Here is a 19,650-nt window from a genome sequence, read left to right on the forward strand (position 1 = left end):
AAAGCCAATGGGCTAAAATCTATTTTTCCCGTCACTATCTAACTGTGATACCACTTTCAGTGAATTAAGGACTTGTATTCCCAGGTCCCTTTCTTCTACAACACTCCTCCGTGCCCAACCAGTCACTGTGAAAGACCTCCCTTGGTAGGTCAGACCAAAGTGCAACAACTCACACTTGTCTGCATTAAATTCCATTTTCCATTTCTCAAACCATTTTTCCCATTGGCCCAGATTGCACTGCAAGCCATGATAGTCTTCTCGCAGTCCGCTAAACCCCCAGTCTTGTTGTCATCCACAAATTTGCTGATCCAGTTAACCACACTATCATCCAGATTACTGATATAGATGACAAACAACAACAGATCCAGCACTGATCCTTATGGCACACCAGCAGTCACTGGCCTCTGGTTAGAGAGGCAACCATCTGCTGCCACACTCTGGCTTCTCTCAAAGCTGGTGTCTCATCCAATTTACTGTCTAATCTTGAATGCACAGTGACTGAACCTTCTTGACCAGCGTCCCATATGAGACTTTGTCAAGTGCCTTGCTAAAGTCCATGTAGACAACATCCACTGCCTTGCCTTCATCCACTTCCCTGATAACTTCCTCGAGAGACTCTATAAGACTGGTTAGACATGACCAGTCCTCATCTATCCAATACTTATATATCCAGTTCCTGCACATACGTTCCAATAACTTTCCCACTATTGATGTCAAGCTCACCAATGTACAATTTCCTAGTTTATTTTTAGATCCTTTCTTGAAACAGTGGAACAACATTGGTTGTCCTCCAATCCTCCAATAGCTCACCTGTCACTAAGGATGATTTGAATATCTGTGCTTGGGCCCCGATAATTTCTGCACTTGTCTTCCGCAGGGTCCTAGTGAACAACTTGTCAGGCCCTGGGGATTGATCCACACTAATTTGCCTCAAGACAGCAAACTCCTCCACCTCTGTAATCTGTACAGGGTCCATGAAGTTGATGCAGCTTTGCCTCACTTCTACAGTCTCTTTGTCCATCTCCTGTGTAAATCCGGATGCAAAAATAATCTCCCCAAATCTATGTTATCCCTTCATATGAATTACCATTCTGATCTTCCAGAGAATTAATTTTTACCCTTGCAGTCTTTTTGCGTGTAACATATCTGCAGAATCCCTGAGGATTCTCCTTCACCTTGTCTGCTGGGGCAACCTCATGCCTTCTTTTATTTCTTTCATAAGTGTTCACTTGAATTTCCTGTATTTCATAAGTACCCCACTTGCTCCTATCTGCCTGTACCTGGTATGCACCTCCTTTTTATTGATCTGGGAAAGGAAAGCCAAAGGGGTGATAGAGCTGCATGCTGGGAGTTGGGGTAACGGGGGTTAAACTAAAGTTGCAGGGGGAATGGGAGCCTGAATGGTAGTGGAGAGGTTGTGGAGACAGATGTTGTTCAGGCCTCAGACAAAGTCAGGAATGAAAAAGTTGATCATGGTGCAGTGAATATGCTGAGCCCTGTATATTTCAATACAAGGAGCAGCGTAGAAAAGGTGGATGTGTTCAGGGCATGGATCAACACCTGGAATCAACACTAGGATCTGGCAACTGTGGATTGGGACAGGCTGCTTTATGGCAAAGGTGTGCTTGGTAAATGGGAGGCCTTCAAAGCAAAATTTTTAAAGTACAAACTGGGTATGTGCATGTCAGAATAAAAGGTAAAGATAGAAACTGTAGGGAAGCTTGGTTTTCAAGAGATATTGAGACCCTGAAGCACAAAATGGAATTGCATAACAGGGTTAGGCAGGCAGTTTCTTATGGAGTATAAGAAATGCAAGAGAACACATAAGAAATATATCAGGATGGCTAAAAGAAGGCATGGTTGCTGTCACAGAAAAGGTGAAGGATAATCCTCAGGGATTCTAGAAATAGGATTACAAGGCACAAAGTTGGTCCTCTGGAAGACCGGAATGGCAATCCACGTGTGGAACGAAAGCAGATGGAGGCAATCTTAAATAATTTTTCATCTCTCTTTACTCAGGAGATGGACAAAGATTCTATGGGAGTGTGGAAAAGAGGCATTAAAATCATGAACCCTGTACAGTTTAAAGAAGAGAAGTTACTTCACTGTTCAAAATAGAATGTAGAATTCGACAGCATATTCCAGGCCATTCAGACTAAAATGTTGTGCCAACCATGTAACCTACTCTAGGTAACTGCCCAGAATTTCCCCAGCATACCAGCCTCTATTTTTCTAAGCTCCATGTACCTATCTAAGAGGCTGTTAAAAGACCCTGTTTTATCTGCCTGGACCACCGCAGCTGGCAGCGCATTCCACGCATTTCTGTGTAAAAAAAACTTAACCCTGACATCCCTTCGGTATCTATTTCCAAGCACCTTAAAACTCTGCCCTCTCGTGTCAACCATTTCAACTCTGCGAAGAAACCTCTGGCCACCAACACGCTCAATACCCCTCATCATTTTATGCATCTAAAAATGTCTCTAAATATAAAGAAGGAAATTATCCATTGCACAATATACTTTCCACAATTCAGTACATTTACACAGACAGGTGTGTAAAAATGGCCCAAAGAATATCAGGGACAAACAGGCCCAATTCACCAGAACCACAAACTGTTCCTGCTGCTACCATCCAGGAAACGGTACCACAGCAAAAGGATCAACAGGCTCCGGGTCATCATCTTCCACCAGGCCATCAGACTGATTAATTCATGCTGATACAATTGCATTTCGATGTTATATTGACCGTCCTATGTGCAAACTATCTACTATAAATTATACATTGCACATTTAGATGGAGATGTAATATAAAGATTTCTACTCCTCATGTTTATGAACTATGTATCTAATAAAGTCAATTCAATTCACCCTCTCCACTATCTGTTCTGTCATTCTGGCTCCCATTCCCCCTACAACTTATTTTAACCACATCACCCCCCCCCCCCCCCGTTCACTACCATTAGCAAGCCTTACCACTAGGATATTCGTCCCCTCTTGTTCTGTTCCTCTAACTAATGAATCCCTAATCAGCCTTTTGACTTTCCTCTGCCAGGTAATTCCCCCCAACAGCTTCTAAAGTGGTCCACCTGTTGTTGTGGGGGATGGCCACTAGAGTACTCTGCGATGGATATTTAACCTCATTCCCCTTCCTGATTCTCACCCAGTTTCCTGTGTCCTGCACCTTGGGTGTAACTCACCTCTCTTCATGTCATATCTATCACCCCCTCCAACTGCTGGATGATCTGGAATTCACCCATTTCAAGTTGCAGCTCATTGAAGTGCAGGGTTACAAGCTGCAGCTGGATGCACATCTTGTAGGGGAGGGCATCAGGGACACTGGAGGTCTCCCTTCCTTCCTTCCAATATCCCCTATAATTTGTAATAATCTCCCCTCTAATTTGTAATAACCAGTGTGCAGATAAATTTTGTACTGTGCATTTTTTACCCAGTGACAAGATGTGCACAGTGAATTTTATATAGAGAGGTATTCATTCTAACAGCTGGCAAATCACTGTCAATAGGAACTCTGATCTCCTTTGGGTTTGATCCAGTTCATCTGCACTCTCACGCAACCTATGTAGCAGGCCTGGAACGGGTAATGGAGGATTTTCTCACAAAAGCTTTTGCACATTGTCCATATGTGGTTTGCTTGCTAAACTATGCTTTAAAAAGTCAGATTTCCAAATATCACGCCACTTCTTCCCACTTGCAAATTCTCTAGTAACTTTTGTATCACCAAAATGCAAACAGGCATCACTAGTTTCTGTATTCTACATAAATATTCCCCCGAACCCTCCCCCAATGACTGACGGTGGTGAACTCAGTGATGGCAATGCCAATGTCTATGAAGGGAAGGGCAGTAGTCTGTCTCACTGGAGTCTGGCACATTTGTGATGTGAAAGCTACTTGTTGTGTTGCAGGTAGAACAAGCAACACACACAAAATACTGGAGGAACTCAGCAGGCCAGGCAGCATCTATGGAAAAGAGTACGAATGCTGAGTTCCTCCGGCATTTTGTGAGTTGCTTGGATTTTCAGCAGCTGCAGATTTTCTCTTGCTGCGGTTGGAGGCAGAACAAAGGTGATTCTCTCAACAGCTGATAGAAAGATTTTGTTCTCTTTTTCCGAGTTCCTAATCTTTGCATTCAGATTGCTCGAGCTCAGCTCTGTCTGTGAGATCTATCTGCTCCCATTCCCTGATTAGCCGGAAGCTCTCCGGGGCCCGTATACGGATCGTGGGGCTCAGAGAGAGGAAAAAGACCTGCCTGTGCCGAGTTTGCGGGCCACAGTCTCCGGTTCTCACAGCAATCGTCACTCAATTAGAGTCGAAAAAGCCCTTACCTTTCCGCTCCTCCCGACATTTTGTATTCTGCGCGCATGCGTAATTATCGGAGACGGCTGCAATCCTGACGCCTGCGCATTTGATCGGTGCTTCAAACGACAGCGAAATTTTAACCGCGGGGCGCTATGGGTAATCATGGTGCCATTAAAAATTTCTGCAAGCATTGGTTCCATGTCCATATCTCAGGGTTTTTTGTGTGTAGAAAACTCAGCAGCTTTCTTAACGCAGAAAGCGGCTCCCATAAACGATACACTCATTATCAACATGCATTTCGTGTATCTAATGCCAAAGTACAATCCTCTTACAAATGCAGATGTAAAACAAAAGAGATTCTGCAGTTGCTGGAAATACAGACACACACACACACACAATACTGGAGAAACTCTGCAGTTCAGGCGGCAACTAAGCAGAGGAGTACACAGTCTAGACATGCTGAAGGGGCTTGGCTTAAATGCTGCCCATTTATTTCTCTCCACATTTGCTGCCTGATCTGCTGATTACCTGCAATGTTTTGTAGAAATTAACCATTTTGTTTTTCAATTAACCAGTTTCCAAATGTTTCTCATCTTTCATTCATAGCCACATCCTGCTGGTCTGGTTCCTATTCCTCCTCCTGCTCGTAACCTCCAGAACCCATCTCTTTCCGGAGCCCCAAAGCCCTGATTGGTGCTGGTAACTCTTTGGTTTCTGACTCTGCTGCACTGAAGATTCACTCGCTAGTCTGCTGTCAGGCTTTAGAGGTGCATTGCAGCAACCCAGCTGTCTGAGGCACAGTCCTTTGAAATTGGTGAAAATGACACAAAATTTGAAAAGAGCAGGGAAAAAGGAGTTTAACCACCTTAGTCCAGAGCCATGGGGAAGGTCAAATACTCAGCGAGCTCATCGTGTTAATTAGCCTGGGGGAAATCATGCAGGAAATTCATGCAGGTGTATAAGATGATGAGAGGCATTGGTCGTGTGAAAAGTCAGAGGCTTCCCCCCCCCCCCCCCCAGGGCTGAGATGGCTAACACGTGGGGGGCATAGTTAAGGTGCTTGGAAGTAGTTCAATGGAGGTGTCAGAGATATATTTTTTTATACAGATGGTGGTGGGTGTGTGGACTGCACTGCCAGCGACGGTGTACTGCGACTGCGACTGCATAGACGGGTACAATTGAGTCTTTTAAGAGAATCTTAGAGAGGTACATGGAGCTTAGGAAAATAGAGGGTTCTGTCGTAGGGTAATTCTAGGCATTTTCTAGAGTTGGTTGCTGTGGGCCGAAGGGCCTGTAATTTGCTGCAGATTTCTCTGATTCTAAGAAATTCAAGGGAAATCTCTTCTCCCACCGAATGGTGACAAGTTGCAACAGGGAGAGTGAGAGATAATTTTTAAAATACGGATATGGAACATAAACCTGGGCAGAGAGCAGATAGACCGAGTGGCCTTTCTGGTGTACATTGTGAGTTTGGCAGTGACAGTAAGTACCTGCGACATGGGATTTGATACAGAATTGATTTATCTTTCACAGATCCACAATATTAAACGCCAATGGGGCGCTGTCTTCTCCCGCATCTCTAACTCCACATTCAAGGATCGGTGGCATTCAAACGCTGGTAAAGGCAACACGTACAACACACTGGAGGAACTCAGCAGGTCGGGCAGCATCCAGGAGAACGTTGTGTAGAGGGGGTTTCTTATTAGTATAAGGGGGTTTCTTCTTTGTGAGGGTTTATTTTTCTTTTTTTGTGACTGCGTATGTTAATCAAATGGCTTCTTAGTTTTGTTAAAAGTAGGAATGCTTCTTTGTTGCAAGGGAGTGCTGGAAGCTTATTTGAGTTAAATTTACTGATAACGGGAATTGTATTCATTTGTTAACCAATTGGAATTAATGTTATTCTCTCTTCTGGGTCTGTAAGCTATTGTTGGCGGGCTTTTGGGGAGATCGCCGCGAGGGGGTGACAGAGAGAGAGGACGCGATGCTGTAAACTGGGTGAGGAACGGACCCCGAGTGGGGCTCCGAGGCCAGGATGTTCGGCGAGGAGAGAAGACGAAGATAGATGTGCTTGGTTGATCACTTCGAGTGGTCCTGAGCTACGAGTCGAGGAGTTCGGAAGGGATCAAATACTGGCCAGAAGACTTTGTTAATTCAGCTCCAACGGTTGTACACGAAGTGGTTTGGACTTTGATAAGTCTTGGCGCCTTTTCTTTATTTTCTTTTCCTTTATATATATTGTATCATTATTAATCACATAGTTCTAGTAATATCTGTAAAGTGTTATCATTTAATCGCATATGGTGTACTGTCTATTATTATTTATTAAACCCAGAGTTTCGAGCTGCTTGGGAGGACTTGTGTAATAGCCACGGGCCGGTACCGAATTCAAACGAGAGCCGGTGGTGGTGCGGCCAGGGGCAAGTATCTGAGGGTGAGACCCTCTTAGTAGACGCTCCGAAATACCACGAGGGAGGGGAGTTGACCGCTGAAGATACCTCGGTGAGAGAGAGAGGTCGCGGCGACTGGGCCCTGAAGCCGTAGGTGACGTAGGCAGCGTGTGTGTGGAGTATAGTGCGCTGAAGAGGCGCACTGTCAGTGACCAGAATACGGCCCTGAGGGCCGAAGAGGCGATGGCCTGTCTGAGTGGTACGAAGTGGTTTAAGGTGCTGGATCTGAGGAGCGAATGTTGCCAGATCCCGATGAGTGAGGCCGACAAGGAGAAGATGGCCTTTATAGGTCCCCTAGGATTCTTCCGGTACGAAAAGATGCCAGAGGGCATATCCGGAGCCCTTGCAACCTTCCCGCGGGGCATGTGGAAGACCATGGGGGATGTGGAGGTGTCTGGACTTTTGGCGTATGTGGATGTTCTCCTGGTATTTGGATTTGCCTCGGGAGAATCTGAAGCGAGACTGTTGCAGGAGCGACTGAGAACTAAAGAGCTAAAGCTTTCTCTGGACACGTGTCAGGTCTGGCGAAGGTCGCAGCTCGTGAGTGACTGTCTCTACGGAATCAAGTTTGATGTGGAGATGGAGAGGCCAAATTCTCAGCACAGACCGGAGAAAGTGATCCGGAATCAGTTGGAAGACCAAGAAAGTTATCTGATTAAGAGTAACAGCAAACCGAGAGCCCGGAGAGGCGGAGTGTGAGGAGGTGAAGCAATTGCGGACAGATCTTGGTAGAGGGAAGCGGAAGTTTGAAGGGAACCTGAAGATGACCATCGACAGTCCAAATGAAGTGGAAACCCTGAAGGTTGACCTTGAAGAAGTCATCAGGAAGGAAAAGCTGGAGATAAGTGCAGTGAATACAGAATTGTTGAGACTGTGGCGGGAATTGGAGGAGCCAGAGAGGAAGCTGATGTCTCGATTGCGGGAGGCTGAAGAGGCTGGGGGAGCAGTGCAGGCCACGTGCTTCCATTTGGAGAAGATCACACAGCAGCTACTGATCGCAGAAGTGAGGAAGAATACGGATTCCAACGATGATGCGCTGGATGTGTGGTACATGCTGACTTTTGCTAACTTCCCCTCGATTGAGGAAGAGAACTTTAGCCCTTCTACCGCTGAGTCAGGTGTAGTGGGGAGGGTTAGCCGTGGACAGCAGGGGGCTCAGAGTTTCAAGGGGTTATGAGTGAGAGATTGAGAGAGGAGTTGGCAAGCGGACCCGAGGTATCCCCGGTTGTGTCCGAGCCTGGAGGGTTTTGCTGAAGGGGTACGGAGATCTCGGAGGGTTCAGGAACTCCCAGATAAGTTGACCTATGTAGCGCCTGAGGAACAGGGCGTGAGGTCTACTGTTTGGGGAGCAATATCACAGTTTGTGCCTGGGTTAGGGTTTATATTGGCAGGAAGAGTTGGGGAGTTATTTAGAAGTCATGAGGACATGACTTTTATTTGGTGGGGGGAGAGTGTAAATGGCGTTTCTTCTTTGTTACTCCGTCTGTTAATCAAAATGGCTTCTTTGTCTTGTTAAAAGTAAGAATGCTTCTTTGTTATAAAAGAGCGCTGGAAGCTTGTTTGGGTTAAAATTTACTGATAACGAGAATTGCATTCATTTGTTAACCAATTGGGATTAATGTTATTCTCTCTTCTGGTTCTGTAAGCTAGTTTTGCCGGGCTTTTGGGGAGTCGGCCCGAGGGGATGAGGGAGAGAGGACGCGATGCTGTAAGCTGGGTGACGGAACCGAGGCCAGGTTGTAGATGTACATCTGTACAAAAATGACAGGAAAAATATAAATGGACCGTGAGCAATGGCTACAACCGCGACAGCGCAGGGATCTACCTGCAAATTAACTGTGATTGTGCAGGTAGCTCATTGCATTAGTTTCCATTCAATAGTACCGATTACAGAAACAACATACCATCTCGATTTCAGACAAAACCTAGGTTCAGCAGCAGATTCTATTGGTGCCAGATATTGTTTCAATCAGAAACTATTTCTGCCCAATCAATTCTAAGTGCTGACTATAGACAGCGCAATGCGACAGATTATGTGAACACAGGACAGGGCCTTTCTGTGAAGTTTCTGTCCATATTCCACTTCAATCGACCGCTTCAACGTCGAAGTTTCGCAATTTCCGCGATGCGCTCTTCGGTGAGATTAAAGAATGTTTCAGTGTCGTCAGGGACAGTGAATATGGAGCACAGAAACAGATATAACGACGGTCTGAAGTTATTTATTTATAAGTCAATTTGCCAGATATTTAAAATATTCATTTTAGTAATGCAGTGAATAATGTTCCATGTTTGCCGGAGCATAGAGAACAGGTGTTACTGAGGTTAAAGTAATGGAGAGCCCTGTCTGTATACCTATGTCAGTAACCGAGGGATATACTGTGCCCATGATTGTAAGCAGGTTCCTCAAAATCGTTCTGCACAGCAGCCGCTTCATGTGACGTCACCGCCGACTGTGCGGTGAAGCTCCTGAAGTTTTGAGAGGTAGTTATGTCTCTCAGAATGCAGAATTCTGAGCAGCGCCAGTGTGACCACGGAGTTAATGGTACAATCCGCAGCCGCTTGCCATACTACAATTACCTATCATGGAGCATGAGAGTCTGTGGAACGCTCTGCTACAGTCTGCGGTGGAGGACAAGTCTTGCTTACATCTCAAGCGCAAGTCTATCGTTTCCTGAACGGTCAGGGCATCAAAGGATATAGTGTGAATACAGGTGTATGGGGTTGTGTGGAATCCGGGATCAGCCATGAACTGGCGGAGCAGTCTCGATGGGCTGAATGGCCCAATTCTGACATTTCGTCTTCTGATCTTATGGTCCTCTGGAGCTAGAACTGGAATATGGAGAGTCCTTCATATCCCTCCCGTCAATGTGTATTTGGTATTAGATTAATAAATCGGGAAGATGGGGAGTTAGAATCTCAGCTGAAATTAGAGAAAACACGTTCGACAATTAACTCCCACTCAACAGGAACAAATGTTGGCAATTATTTTCTCAGTGATTCTAGAACTAAAGGAGTCTATTCACGTTCATTATTTAACACAAACATTAAGCCATATTATAGCCATACCATCCGGACAACTGCTGTCGCAAGAAACGCCCTCCACGGTAAACAGAGGGTTTCATTTCACAAGCAGGGGTTGTTGCCCCCACCCAACCGGAATCATTTGTGGAATTTGTCTCCCTGAAAGTCCACAAGACAAAATGACCATAAGACATCGGTGCAGAATCAGCCCATCAGATCCATCGAGTCTGCGCCGCCATTTCATCATGACTGATTCAGTTTCCGTCTGAGTCCCAGTCTCCTGCCTTCTCCGTGCATCCATTCATGCCCTGACCAATCAAGAGTCGATCAAACTCTTCCTTAAATATACATAAAGATTTGGCCTCCACAGCAGCCTGTAACAAAGAATTCTACACATTCACCGCTTCCTGGCAAAATAAATGCCTTCCAGAAGGACGCCTCTCCATTGTGAGGTTGCGTCCTCTGGTCTCAGACTCTCCCACCAGAGGAATCATCCTCTCCACATCCACTCCGTCAAACTCTTCAGTCAGGCTTCAATGACGTCACCTCTTATCCTTCTGAAATCCAGTGAATACAGGCCCAGAGTCAAACACTTTTCATATGACAGGCCGTTCAATCGCCGAATCGTTTTCGTCAACTTAGTCTGAACTCCTTCCAGGTGCACAGCACTTTTTCTAAGGTAATGGCCTGAACTGCTGACAGTGCGGCCTCACCAGTGCTTTACAAAGTCTCAACAGGACATCTTTGCTTTTATATTCTATTCCTCTTGAAATGAATGCTAATATTGCACCTGCCTTCCTCACCACGGACTCACCCGGAAAACTCACCTTTAGGGAATCCTACACAAGGACTCCCAAGTGCATTGGCGCCCTCGTGTTTTTTCGTAATTTCCCTCCGTTTCGAAAATACTCAATCCTTCCACCTCTTCAACCAAAGTGCCTGACAGTACATTTGCAGACACTGTATTCCAACTGCCATTTCTTTGTCCACTCTTCTAATCTGGCTGTCCGTCCCCCCGTACCTCCTCAACTTCCTCAAAACTACCTGTCCCTCCACCCTTCTTCATATCACCTGAAAATTTTCAACAAGGTAATCAGTTACATCATCCAAATTCTGGCGTGCAACGCAAAAAGAAGCAGTCCCAGCACCTGTCCCTGTCGAACACCAGTAGCCATCGCCAGCTAACCAGAACAGGCTCGATTTATCCCCGCTCTTTGCCGCCTGCCAATCTACCACTGATTTATCTATGCCAGAATCTTTCCTGTAATACCACGAGTTCGTAACTTTTTAAGCAGCCTCACTATAGGAAGGATGTGGAAGCATTCGAAAGAGTACAGAGGAGATTTACCAGGAAGCTGCCTGGTTTAGAGAGTATGGGTGATGATCAGAGATTAAGGGAGCTAGGGCTTTACTCTTTGGAGAGAAGGAGAATGAGAGGAGACGTGATAGAGGTGTACAAGATATTAAGAGGAATAGTTAGAGTGGATAGCCAGCGCCTCTCCCCCAGAACACCACTGCTCAGTACAAGAGGACATGGCTTTAAGGTAAGGGGAGGGAAGTTCAAGGGGGATATTAGAGGAAGGTTTTTCACTCAGAGAGTGGTTGGTGCGTGGAATGCACTGCCTGAGTAAGTGGTGGAGGCAGATCCACTAGTGAAGTTTAAGAGACTACTAGACAGGTGTATGGAGGAGTTTAAGGTGGGGTGTTATATGGGAGGCAGGGTTTGAGGGTCAGCACAACATTCTGGGCCGAAAGGCATGTAATGTGCTGTACTATTCTATGTTCTATGTATGGAATCTTGTCAAAGGCCATCTGAAAATCCGAGTACACAGTTTCGATCGATTCACCTTTTCCTCTCCTGCTTGTTATGTCTCCAGATAATTCCAACAGATTAATCAGTCGAGATTGTCCTTTGAGGAAACCATGCTGACGACGGCTTATCTTACCATGTGATTCCAAGTACCCTCAGAGCTACTTAATAATAGACTCCAACACCTTTCCAACCCGAGGTCAGCCTAACTGGCCGACAATTTCCTTTCTTCTGACTCTTTCCCTTCTGGAAGAGTGGAGTGACACATGCAAAATTCCAGTGTTCCGGAAACTTTCCAGAACCCAGTGCTTCTTGAATGATCATTACTAATGCTTCCACAATCTCTTCAGACACCTCTTTCAGAATCCTGGGATCTCACCATCTGGTCCAGGTGACGTATCTCCCTTCAGACCTTTTAGTTCCCCAACAACCTTCGCTCTAATGATGGTAACTTTACACACTTCAAGAACCATGACACCCGGAAATTCCACCATATTGCTCGTGTCGTCCACAGTGAAGACTGATGCAAAATACTCAATCAGTTCGTCCGCCATTTCCTTTCCCCATTACTATCTCTCCAGCGTCTTTTCCCAGTGTCCGACACCTAGTCTCACATTTTGCATCCGACTGTATGTTTCGAAAGAAACTTTCGATATCCTCTTGGAATGTCGCTTATTCCAAAGGTCCAAATGATTTATCGGGAAAGAGTGATGGGCTGATCCAAAATGGGAACCATGGAGGGAGTGAGAGAAGAACTTCAGTAAAAAAATTGTTGTCAGAATGTTGTCTGGGAGGGAGAGATGCATTCACTGAAAATGTTCACCTGTGTTAAAATGCCCGAGGGGAGGGTATGACGACCTGATTGACAATCAGCGAAGGAGTGAGCCGCGGATTGAAAATGGCCACCTGTGATGAAATGCACTGACCTCTTCAGGCTGTAGAGCGGGGAAGGTGTCTTCAATGGATTTCTGTGCCAACTGGAGGCGAGGTTTAAAGGTGCGAGTTGGTTAACGTCAATCAAGACCATCTTCTACAGGGGACATGGAGAACGGGAGAGGGTGATGGGAAGAGATTGGGGATGAGAGTGGGGAAAGCGAAGTGTAGAAGAGGAGGAAAGATGAGTGAAACCATCATCACCCCTGTGTCCTCCATCTCCACTTACCCTTCACATTTCTGTCCCTCTCTCCACCTGTCTTTCCACTGTCTGCACTCTCTCAACCCCCTCGCTCTCCGCCCACACTCTCGCCTCTAGCTCTGCACAGCTCCGTCACCACCCCCCTCACCACCACTATACTCTCCTCTGCACATCCTTTGTCCTTCATTCCCCTTTCCCCCAGTCTATCCCTCTCTTCCCATCCCTCCGCTCCATTAACCCTACCTGTAAGGCTCATAATTTGTATAATCTCTATCAAATGTCCCGGAAATGTACATTCCAAGGAATAAAGTCCTAACATATTCAATCTTTCCTTATAACGTAGGTCCTCCAATCGCGGCACCATACTTGTAAATTTTCAAAGTATTCTTGCAAACCTATTTACATATTTCATGCAGTTCAGTGACCAAAACTGCAGACAATACTCTACATTAGGCCTCACCAACTTCGACATAACATCCCATCTCCATCCCAGTACATGAAGTCCAATGCGTCAAAACATTTCCTTACGACCCTATCCACATAGACGCCATTTCCAACGTATTGTGACCTTGTATTCCCCGAATCCATTGTTGTACACACTCATCAGTGTCCTACTTTTAATCTGTAAACCCTAGCCTCCTGGTTCCTACCGAAGGTCCATTTGCCATTTATCCAGCTGATCCAAATCCCTCTGCAAGATATGATGGCCTCCTTTGCTGTCCAATATACACTCACTTGGTGTACATACAGAAACTTGGTTAAGTACATGGATGGGACGGCCATGATCTGACGGATTTACAGTTCGACACAGAGATCGGGAGCAGTGCGTGGAAATCGCAATACCCCCAACCCCCGCCTCACCCCTCAACACCCCCCTACCCCACCCCAGCGTCGGGTTGCAGAACCGGGGCCATGTGCGGTAAAAGTTTCGCTGTGGGATTCCGAGACGAGGGCCAGAATATGAACCATGACTGACATATTCGCCACTGTGGATAAATAACTGGTTAGTTCAATCATTCTGACCAGACGCAGCGCCTCTCACTCATCCATGTCTACTCACTACCGCTCCCCTTCGCAGTGGACTCTTCTTCCAGCCTCTCCCTCTTCCCTTCCAAATCGCTCCACTCTCCTCGCCACCCAAAACACTGAACCCTCCTTTCTATGAACCCGGTCAGTTTACCACACCCTCCACACTGCACTCATTCACTCATTTACGCTGCAAACTCGTCTCCCCCTCTCCTTTCTCTTGACGCCATTTTCACTCACCTCTCCTTCCTCGCCACCCCTATAGCTCACCCCCACCACCTCGGTATCCTGCACACCCATCCTTCCTCACCCCTTTCTGTAGCCCACCACGCCGCCTCCCCCCCACCAATTCCACCTTTCCATCCCAGTCTCCGTAAAAAACCTCCCACTCCCTTTCTTTTAGCCCTCTATCAAGTTAGTAATGGGTCTCAAGGTAATGAGTTTGTTGAAGCGACAGGTTACTATCGATGCAATGCTCCTCAGACAGGATGAAGAGGTCAATACTCCCCAATGCCATTAGGCTTTACAATTCAACCGCCAGGACTTAAGAACTTTTTAAATGCTATTATTAATGCTTTTTGAGATAGTGATTTAGATGCATATCATATTTTTTTACTGAGTTAAGTATTGTATGTAATTAGTTTTGTTACAACAAGTGTATGGGACATTGGAAAAAAAATGTTGAATTTCCCCATGGGGATGAATAAAGTATCTATCTATCTATCTATCTATCTATCTATCTATCTATCTATCTATCTATCTATCTATCTATCTATCTAATGCCCGAGGGATAGCCTTTCAAAGCAGTTTGTCGTTGAGCCTACTACGGAATCAGCTGTACTGGATTGGGTGCTATACAATGAACGGGAGGCGATTAGGGAGCTTAAAGTAGAAGAACCTTTGGAAAATGTGATCGCAACACGTGTGCGAGCAACTAAAATCATTAGAAGGGAAAAGATGAAATATGAAAGCAAGCTGAGAAATAATATCAAAGTGGAATATAAAAGTTTTTCCCCAAGTGTATATTAAAAATAAAAGAGAAATTGGAGTGGATCAAGGACCGCTAGAAAACGAGGAGGAGAAATAATAACCGGGTACAATGAGATGGCTGATGAAACTAATTGAGTATTTTGCATCATTCTTCACTGTGGAAGACACTAACAACACGCCTCATGTTGTGGTGTGTGAAGGAAGAGAAGTGGGTGCAGTTACTATGACAAGAGAGAAGGTGCTCAAAATACTGAAAGACCTAAAGGTACACAAGTCACCGTGACCAGAAGAACTGCACCCTGGGGTGCTGGAAGAGGTAGCGTTAGAGATTCTGCTGGCATTAGAAATTATCTTGCAATAATCATTGGACTCCGGCATGGTGTCAGAGGACTGGAAAACTGCAGATGCCACTCCACTCTTTAAGAAAGGAGGAAGGTAGCAGAAAAGTAACTATAGACCAGTTAGCCTGATCTCAGTTGTTGGGAAGATGTTAGAATCAATTTTTAAGAGTGAGGTGATGCAGTATCTGGCGACACAGGACAAGATAATACAAAGTCAGCATGGTTTCCTTCAGGGAAAATCCTGCCTGACGACTCTTTCGGAATTCTTGAAGGAGATTACAAGTAGATTAGATAAAGGTGATGAATTGGATGCTGTACATTTGGAACTCCAGAAGTCCTTTGACCTGGTGCACACACATGAACTGCTTACCAAGTTAAGAGCCCATAGTATTACAGGAAATTCACTAAAATGGTTAGAGCATTGGCTGATTGGCAAGTAGTAAGGAGTTAAAATAAAAAAGACCCTTTTCTGGTTGTTTGCCAGTCACTAGTTCCACAGGGGTCAGTGATGGGACCACTTCTTTTTATGCTTTATATAAATGAGTTAGATAATGAAATAGACTGTTTTGTTGCCAAGTTTTCAGATGATGTGAAGGTTGATGAAGGGGCACTAGTGTTGAGGAAACAGGTAGGATGAAGAAGGACTTAGATTAGGAGAACGGGGAAGAAAGTGGCAAATGAAATACAATGTTGGGAAAATGCAGTGTCATGCAATTTGGTAGCAGAAACAAATGTGCGGACTATTTTTTAAACTGGGAGGAATTCCAGGAATCTAAGATGCAGGGGGAGATGGGAGTCCTTGTGCAGAACACCATGAAGGTTAACTTACAGGCTCATTCGGTGGTGAGGAAGGCAAATGCCATGTTAGCATTCATTTCAAGAGGTCTAGCATACAAGAGCAAGGATCTGATGCTGAGGCCTTATAAGGCACTGGTGAGGCCTCACCTTGAGTATTTTGAACAGCTTCGAGCCCGTCATCTTAGAAAAGATGTCCTGCCATTGGAGAGGGTTCAGAGGCGCTTCACAAGGATGATTCCAGGAATGAAAGGGTTATCACACGAGGAGCGTTACATGGCTCTGGATCTGTACTCGCTGGAATTCAGAAGGATGAGGGGGAATCTCATTGAAACCTTTCGAATGTTGAAAGGCCTGGACAGAGTGGGTGTGGAAAGGATGTTTTCCATCGTGGGACAGTCTAGGACAAGAGAGCACAGCCTCAGGATAGAGGGGCGCCCTTTCAAAACAGGTCCGGAAAAATTTCCCTAGCCAAAGTATGTTGAATGTGTGGAATTCGTGCCACATGCAGCGGTGGTGGCCAGATCGTTGGGTATGTTTAAGGCAGAGATTGACAAGCTCTTGATTAGACATGACAATGAACAATATGGGGAGAAGAGCGGGAACTGCGATTGAGGAGGAGGGGAAAGGTTTAGTCATGATTAAATGGCGGAGCAGACTCGATAGGCCAGATGGCCTCATTCTGCTCCCATGTCTTATGGTCTCTCTTTCTCCTCCTCCTCTCTTTTCCCCACCATCTCTCCACACACTCACTTTCATCTGCAGCTACCCGCTCTCCACTTTCCACACACAACTTTCTCAACACCTCACTCTCCTCCCGTTCCTCAGCAATGGAGGGAGGTAGCGTTCTACCTCTACCTCCACCCTCATATAAAGATCACTTAACAAGTCATTAGCTCTGTAACCGCGAACGCTGCAGTTTCCAGATTCTCGGTAATGTTCGTTATATTGAGGAAATCACAGTTAGGAATGCCACGGGCTGGTTTATGTATGTTGCAAGCGGGGGGGGGGGGCGCTGGTAGCGGACCCAAATGCAAGACACAGACACTGAAGTACTGGGAGCAGGGCTAAGATTATCCAGAATGCAACGGAAGTCAGGAGGAAAGGACGCTGGACATGGATACAGGCCCTGGACGAGACAAGCACACCGAGCCGGGTCTAGGACTCAGACTATGAAAGCGGGAACTGGATGAGGAACTTGGAACTAGATGTCTGGACTAGGACTCCGAGACAAAGACTGGACAGGGACCCGGAACATGGGTCTTGACTCGGGCTCGGAACCCGGATCCAGTCGAGGACTCGGGACTAGGAACAGACTAGACACAAGATAACACTGGGATCACAGGGACGTGGCTTGGACTAGACCAGGATCTTGGACGTGGCTAGGGCTGGACGAGGAATCTCCAGCACCAGGCTGGGCGAGGTACTCCTGGGCTCAGGGAGGCACCAGAACTGGATGAGGACACGAAGCTCAGACTTGGACGGGGCTGGAACACGGCGCCCTGACTTGATCTTGGAACACAGAGCCTTGGTGTTGGAGTAAAGGGTCACAGAGCCGGGACCCCTCCTTGGGAACAGGTCTGAGAGCTGGGGTTCTACACAGAACACAGAACCGGAACCCCTCCTTGGGAACAGGACTTAGGGCCGGGGATCTGTACAGAGTCAGGACCCTCCTAAGGCCGGGACTCTTTCCTTGATGGACACTAAACACAGGGGCACAAAGAGACAGATCCAAACTCAGCAATAGATAGGTCCATATCTTGGCATGCCGAGGCTCCAGTCTCACTCCGGCGGTTGAACTTGACGGCAATACAGGCAAGGTAGCAGGCGAAGGAAACTGACGAAGGTTAGTGCCAAAATAACTGTTGATATAAGATGCCGAACTGACTGCCGGAATTTCAGAAGTGCAGGGACAGGAAGAAAGGAGAGAACAGTCCAGCAGACTGAAGATGAATCCCGAAGCAATTTATGGAGCCATCACAAAACGAGAATCAGGTGCCTCAATTAAGGCAGCCACTGGACCCAGGGAAAACAGGAAATCCCGGAATGAGGATCGATGAACCGGACCGTAAACCGGAATGCGGATTTAACGGATCGGACCATGGCACTCACTCCAGTACAATCGCATGTTTATTGTGATTCTTTTTCTCAGTTAATCTGAGAGGGGGTAAATTCAAAGGAGATGTGAGAGGCAAGTTCTTTCACACAGAGATTGGTGGGTGTCTGGAATGCCTGGGGTGATGGTAGAGGCAGATATATTAGACACTTTTAAGAGACGCTGAGACAGGCACATAAATGTGAAGAACATGGAGGGAGATGGACATTGTGCAGGCACAAGGAATCAGTTTAGTGGCCATTTAGTTGCTAATTTATTTGGCTGAGCTCAACATGATGGGCCGAACTTTGTTGACGTTCTTTGTTACATCAGCAATATTTCAATGTTATTTTCAGTTCGGTGCATTGTTTTACCGTATCGAGCAGCAGAAATCCTTTCAGCATTTTGTCCAACTTTGCCAAATCATTCCTGATTCCCACATCACTCTCTGGGACTGGGAGCCTTTCCCCATCACCAGGTCTGAGGAAAAGCGGGGAATCCTCTGTCGCGGTTTCCTTCTCTGTGAGTTCTGTGATTTCCTGTAAACATGGAAGGTGTTGAGTGATGGACTGAGTGAAAGAGAATGGAGAAGACATTACCTGTTCAGTGATGAAACGTCTCAGTGACTTTGATCACAGGAACAGTCACTGGGCAGCCTCTACACCCATTCTGTAAATTACTGGGTTCGATAATTAGCAGCAAAGCACATGACTGTGGAAATTACAAATCAGAATATTATTAGAGTCACAGAGCCCAGCAGCACTGGAACAGGCTTTTCGGCCCTTCTAGTCAATACGGACCCGTTTTTGTTTTTACTGCAAACAACCTGCATACACTTCCCATCCATGTCCTTACCCAAATTTCTCTTTAGTGTCTAACTCGAACCCACATCCACCACTTTCACTGGCAACTCATTCCACACTCTCACCAACCTCTGAGTGAAGAATCCCCCTTCAGATTCTCCAAAAATATTTCACCTTTCACCCTGAAATATCAAGTGTGACAGTGGGAAAGTGTGTATTGAACCGGAGGAAATAGCAGAGGTACTTAATGAATACTTTACTTCAGTATTCACTATGGAAAAGGATCTTACTGATTGTACTGATGACTTGCAGCAGACTGAAAAGCTTGAGCATGTAGATATTAAGAAAGAGGATGTGCTGCAGCTTTTGGAAAGCATCAAGTTGGATAAGTCGCTATGGATATGAACATTTGGAGAGGTATAATGTGATTAGTAATAGTCAGCATGACTTTGTGAAGGACAGGTCGTGCCTTACGAGCCCGATTGAATTTTTTGATGATGTGACTAAACACATTGATGAAGAAAGAGCAGTAGATGTAGTGTATATGGATTTCAGCAAGGCAATTGATAAGGTAACCCATGTAAGGCTTATTGAGAAAGTAAGGAGGCATGGGATCCAAAGGGACATTGCTTTGTGGATCCAGAACTGGCTTGCCCACTGAAGGCAAAGAGTGGTTGTAGATGGGTCATATTCTGCATGGAGGCCAGTGACCCGTGGTGTGCCTCAGGGATCTGTTCTGGGACCCTTACTCTTTGTGTTTTTTATAAATGACCTGGATGAGGAAGTGGAGGGATGGGTTGGTAAGTTTGCTGATGACACAAAGGTTGGATGTTTTGTGGATAGTGTGGATGGCTGTCAGAGTTTACAGCGGGAC

General features: G+C 45.9%; 1 pseudogene; it reads left to right on the plus strand.

The window, feature by feature from the left end:
* Positions 1-7,135: 7,135 nt before the first annotated feature.
* Positions 7,136-19,650, plus strand: part of LOC140722787 (uncharacterized) — a 42,204-nt pseudogene continuing 29,689 nt past the window's right edge.

The sequence above is a fragment of the Hemitrygon akajei genome, unplaced genomic scaffold (assembly GCF_048418815.1).
Source record: "Hemitrygon akajei unplaced genomic scaffold, sHemAka1.3 Scf000089, whole genome shotgun sequence".
Classification (NCBI taxonomy): domain Eukaryota; kingdom Metazoa; phylum Chordata; class Chondrichthyes; order Myliobatiformes; family Dasyatidae; genus Hemitrygon; species Hemitrygon akajei.